Below are 5,476 nucleotides of genomic sequence, written 5' to 3'. Positions count from 1 at the left end.
TATACACCGCTTCACAGCGCTCTCTACGAGGTTTACAGAGTCAGCCTATTTCCCCCAAACAATCTGGGTCCTCATTTTACCCACCTTGGAAGGAGGGAAGGCTGGAAGTTCGGAAGACGCTGGCTGGGAGAGAAGGAGGGAGCCGTTCCGCTGCCAATCCATCTTGGATGGTCTTTAGAGGTCCTCTCCTGCTTGAGTCAGGGGGCTGGACTAGATGACCTCTGAGGTTCCCTTCCAGCTCGGTTCTCTTCGAAGAATTTGCCGCTTTCCAAAGGGGCCCCCGTGGCTGGAGGCGATGCACTCCAGGCGCGCTTGAAGAGGAGGAGGAGGAGGAGAGGGAGGAGGAGGAGAGGGAGGAGGAGGAGGAGGAGGAGGAGGAGGAGGAGGAGGAGAAAGCTCGACCTGTTGAATGCCTGCTTTTCGCGGGATTCGGGAAGGGAGCGGGGAGCAGGTTTGGAAAAGCTAGAATGATATAATTGTTAGTGTACATAAAAATAGACATAGATACAACACTGATTTATTGGTAATGTTCAAAAGACAACAAAACAGGAAAGTGAACACAAGAACAAGGGGACACAATCTGAGGTTAGTTGGGGGAAAGATCAAAAGCAACATGAGAAAGTATTATTTTACTGAAAGAGTAGTAGATCCTTGGAACAAACTTCCAGCAGACGTGGTAGATAAATCCACAGTAACCGAATTTAAACATGCCTGGGATAAACATATATCCATTGTAAGATAAAACACAGGAAATAGTAAAAGGGCAGACTAGATGGACCATGGGGTCTTTTTCTGCCGTCAGTCTTCTATGTTTCTATGTTTCTATGTTTAAAAACGGAACGATAAGCAGATCGAACTATCTTCCTTACTTGCCAGGTTTATAGATACCTTTATATGTTTATAAGTGCATACTTGCTCTGTCTGTTTTATTTACTATTTCTATCCTACTCTTTGGAATTGAATACATTGAGTGTAGATTTATAAAAAAAAGAATAACGATGAAACTGGTTATGATCTGTAAAGGACCAGTGTGAGATGTATATTATTTTATTTTTTAAAATTCTGTAAAAATTCAACAAATAAACTTGGAGGGGGGAGGAAAAGGGGGCGGACCCGGGAGGGGACTCCCGCAAGGCACCTGCGGCGCAGCCAGGTAAAGGGGGGGGGGGAGCCCGTTGTGAGGGGAGGCGCCGACCCATCGGAGCCGGACGCCTCCCTCTCTTGGCGATGGGGCCGGGAATAGGGCGGCTCTCCTCCGCCGCAGTTACAGCTGGAGGAAAGCAATAGCAATAGCACTGTCATGGTCCTTTCACTTGGACTTCATGGTCCTATCAGAGCCCTCTCTAAGCGGTTTGCAGAATCAGCCTCTTGCCCTCAACCATCTGGGTCCACATTTTACCCACCGCGGAAGGAGGGAAGGCGGAGTCAACCTTGGGTCGGTGGTGAGATTTGAACTGCTGAACTACAGCTAGCAGTTAGCTGAAGTAGCCTGTTGAACTACAGCTAGCAGTTAGCTGAAGTAACCTGCAGCGCTGCGCTCTAACCATTGCGCCACACGAGAACAGATTGGCGGGTGAGTGGGGGGTGTAAATGGGGAAGGCCAAGGCGGGCTTGGGGTCGAATAAGTGTCTGTATGAGGGTGTAAGGGTGCCTCTGAGCCTCTGCAGAGCGCATTCAGCGCGTTCCCATTCGCGCGCGCAGTTGGGGAGGGAGGGACCCGTGGGAGGCGAAAGCGTGCGCCGCCAGCCTCCTTCCTTCCTTCCCGTTTCGCTTTTGTGACCTTCAGCCGGTCGCCCGGCTCTCTTCTCCGACCTTTCCGATCCCTCCCCCACGCCGTTGCTATGTTTGGGATCCCGGGCGATCCTTTTTCTTTTTGCCAGGCGCTGCAACAGAAGCAGCGATGGAGAGGAAGGACTCCAGTTGCGCACCGGCCTTTCCAAAGGGGGAAGTACTGGAAAGGTTTTGTTTTGGGGTGTGTGTGTGCCGTACCCCTTGCCCGGGGGAGGCCTTCGGCGCGTGCCCTTTCCCCACCTCCGCTGGCTCCTGTCACTCAAGGTTGCGGATCGCAAGCTGGCATGCGGGACGCAGGGCGATCTTTCAATGAATGTGCCCCCTCCTGTGTCAGATTTCAAATGTGCTGCGTAAAAACGCCGTTGGAGTCTCACCCATTCCAGTGGATTTTTCACGCTGACCCAGTTTGGACCTCTCTGATGTTAGCTTTTGTTTAAAAATAGGCAGCTAGGCTTTCACCTGAGCAGGTGACTCTCTTCCTCCCCAAACTCTTTTTGTTTCAGCCTGAATCCAAATCCATCTTCTCTTGACCACAGTTTTAGCACTGGAGGGAGGGAAATGATCGTAGTTGGCACAGTTGAAGATTTCAAAGCCCTGCTTGAAGTTGGTTTTAAAGTCCCAGCCGGTTCTCTGCTTGAACCCATTTTCCTAGAATGGATAAAAGAGAATAATGTGTTTAAATTAAAGATGATCATTGGAGATTTCAAGCTTTTGCCTGTCTGGTCCTGCGAGGTTTTTATTTATTTATTTCTTAATATTAAACTGAGATAAGATAATATGACCTGGGCTGTGCATGTGGTAGGCGGGAAGGGGGAATTGTATTAGAATTAAATAGACTGAATAGAATATTATTATTATTATTATTATTATTATTATTATTATTATTATTATTATTATTATTATTGTGAGCCGCCCCGTATCTTTGGAGAGGGGCAGCATACAAATCTAATAAATTGTTATTATTATTAAATAACAACAACAATAATAATTAACATCATCATCATCATTATTTATTTATTTATTTATTTATTCATTCATTCATTCATTTATTTGATTTTTATGCCACCCTTCTCCTTAGACTCAAGGCAGCTTACAACATGTTAGCAACAGCACTTTTTAACAGAGCCAGCCTATTGTCCCCACAATCTGGGTCCTCATTTTACCCACCTCGAAAGGATGGAAGGCTGAGTCAACCTTGAGTCGGTGATGAGATTTGAACCGCTGACTTACAGATCTACAATCAGCTTCAGTGGCCTGCAGTACAGCGCTCTACCTGCTGCGCCACCCCAGCTCTATCATATTAGATTTTTATGCTGCCCCTCTCTGAAGACTCACAAAGACAAATCTAATTAATTAAAAAACTACATAAGCTAAAAACCCGATATATTAAAATCAATCACACAAATTCAAATCACACTCATACATCACATTTATTGCCAGGGGCCATGATCTAATTACCCCAAGCCTGGTGACATAGGTGAGTCTTAAAACCTTTGCGAAAGGCGAGCAGGGTGGGAACGGTGCGAATCTCTGGGGCAATTGATTCCAGAGAGCCGGGGCCCACACACAGAAGGCTCTTCCCCTTGGTCCCGCCAAACGACATTGGTTGATGGGACCTGGAGAAAGGCAATTCTGTGGAACCTAACCGGTCGCTGGGATGAAGAATAAGAAACAGTAGGCTCAAACTCCATAGATGATATGTTCTGGATTTATTTTAAATTTAATTTTTTAAAAAATTTATAAAACACACTAACAAACAACAACAACAACAAAAAGAAAATTAATAAATATGTGATGAATCTTCTAGTATATTCAGTGGATTTTTAAAGAGTCTTTGTACTAGCCCTTTGCAGTAGGCTCAAATGGACAGTCCTTGTTTAATGGCTGCCTTGTTTTGCCATTGTGACGGAGACCAAAAAAAATAACTTTATGGCCAGTCCTTCTCATTTATAACTTTGTATGTCAGAGCTGGAGTTCAATTGCTTTAATTAGGGGCTGCTTTGCTTAATGACCGAATGGCTGGTCTCAGTCGTCATTAAACAAGAACTGTCTGTATTACAACTCCTAGATTGCAAACACGGAAGTGAATGGATAGTAGAAGTGAGAGTTGAGCTGGTATTCCCATAAGGTCTTACTTGGGTGTCAATCCCACTAGATTTATCTGCGCCCAGTCTATGCACACAGATTTCTTCCCCAAAATTTTTAGGAAAAATAGAAAATAGAATTCTTTATTGGCCAAGTGTGATTGGACACACAAGGATTTTGTCTTTGGTGCATAGTCATCACCTCGAGGCTCGACTACTGTAACGCTCTCTACATGGGGCTACCTTTGAAAAATGTTCGGAAACTTCAGATCGTGCAGAATGCAGCTGCGAGAGCAATCATGGGCTATGCCCATGTTACACCAACACTCCGCAGTCTGCATTGGTTGCTGATCAGTTTCCGATCACAATTCAAAGTGTTGGTTATGACCTATAAAGCCCTTCATGGCACCGGACCAGATTATCTCAGGGACCGCCTTCTGCTGCACGAATCCCAGCGACCGGTTAGGTCCCACAGAGTGGATCTTCTCCGGGTCCCGTCAACTAAACAATGCCGTTTGGTGGGACCCAGGGGAAGAGCCTTCTCTGTGGCAGCCCCGGCCCTCTGGAACCAACTCCCCCCATAGATTAGAATTGCTCCCACCCTCCTTGCCTTTCGTAAGCTACTTAAAACCCACCTCTGCCGCCAGGCATGGGGGAACTGAGATGCTCTTTCCCCCTAGGCCTTTACAATTCTATGCATGGTATGTATGTATGTATGTCTGGTTTTTATATTAATGGGTTTTTAAATCATTTTTAGTATTAGATTACTATTGTACACTGTTTTATTGTTGCTGTTAGCCGCTCCAAGTCTCTGGAGAGGGGCGGCATACAAATCCAATAAATAAAATAAATAAACAAACAAACAAACAAATAAATAAATAAATAAATAAATAAATATGCTCCAAAGAGATTTGTCAAGAATCATGTGGTACAACACTTAATGATTGTCATAGGGGTCAAATAAGCAATGAAGAAACAATCAATATTAATAAAAATCTTAAGGATTCAAGCAATATGTTGCAGTCATACAGTCCTAAGTGGGAGGAAAAAGATGATAGGAATGATGAGAAAAAAATAGTCGAAATAGAAGTGCAGACTTAGTAAAAAGTTTGACAATGTTGAGTGAATTATTTGTTTAAGCAGAGTGATGGCGTTCAGGAAAAAACTGTTCTTGTGTCTAGTTGTCTAGGTGTGCAGGGCTCTGTAGCGACATTTTGAGGGTAGGAGTTGAAACAGTTTATGTCCAGGATGCGAGGGGTCAGTAAATATTTTCACAGCCCTCTTTTTGACTTTTATACAGGTCCTCGATGGAAGGCAGATTGGCAGCAACTGTTTTTTCTGCAAGACTGGCTCTTTCTAGCTGGCTGCCCTGGTAGAAAGGTGGCACTTTGGAATTTGGGCACGGAATGATTGGGAGTCGAAGCACTCAAACTAGGCAGGAATCACCCAAATGCTTCCTCTTGCTTCTTCATAGAAGAAGAAGTTTCTTTGAAGAAATAGGAGGAAGTATTTGAAGCAGAAGAGAAAAAGGATTGGATTCTGTCCAGGGTTGGAGGAGTGGGGGGCGAGTAATATAACTATGATGCTTCACAAGGAAAAAC

At 44.7% G+C, this 5,476-nt stretch overlaps 1 long non-coding RNA gene across 1 annotated transcript in view; it reads left to right on the top strand.

Moving 5' to 3' along the window:
- Positions 1-1,889: 1,889 nt before the first annotated feature.
- Positions 1,890-5,476, top strand: part of LOC139171528 (uncharacterized) — a 16,413-nt gene continuing 12,826 nt past the window's right edge. The window contains exon 1 of the long non-coding RNA XR_011559763.1: positions 1,890-1,972. This is a non-coding gene — a long non-coding RNA (uncharacterized lncRNA). The remainder of the gene's footprint in view (positions 1,973-5,476) is intronic.

This window comes from Erythrolamprus reginae, chromosome 8, assembly GCF_031021105.1.
Source record: "Erythrolamprus reginae isolate rEryReg1 chromosome 8, rEryReg1.hap1, whole genome shotgun sequence".
Lineage (NCBI taxonomy): Eukaryota > Metazoa > Chordata > Lepidosauria > Squamata > Dipsadidae > Erythrolamprus > Erythrolamprus reginae.
This window is presented reverse-complemented; position numbering and strand designations above follow the sequence as displayed.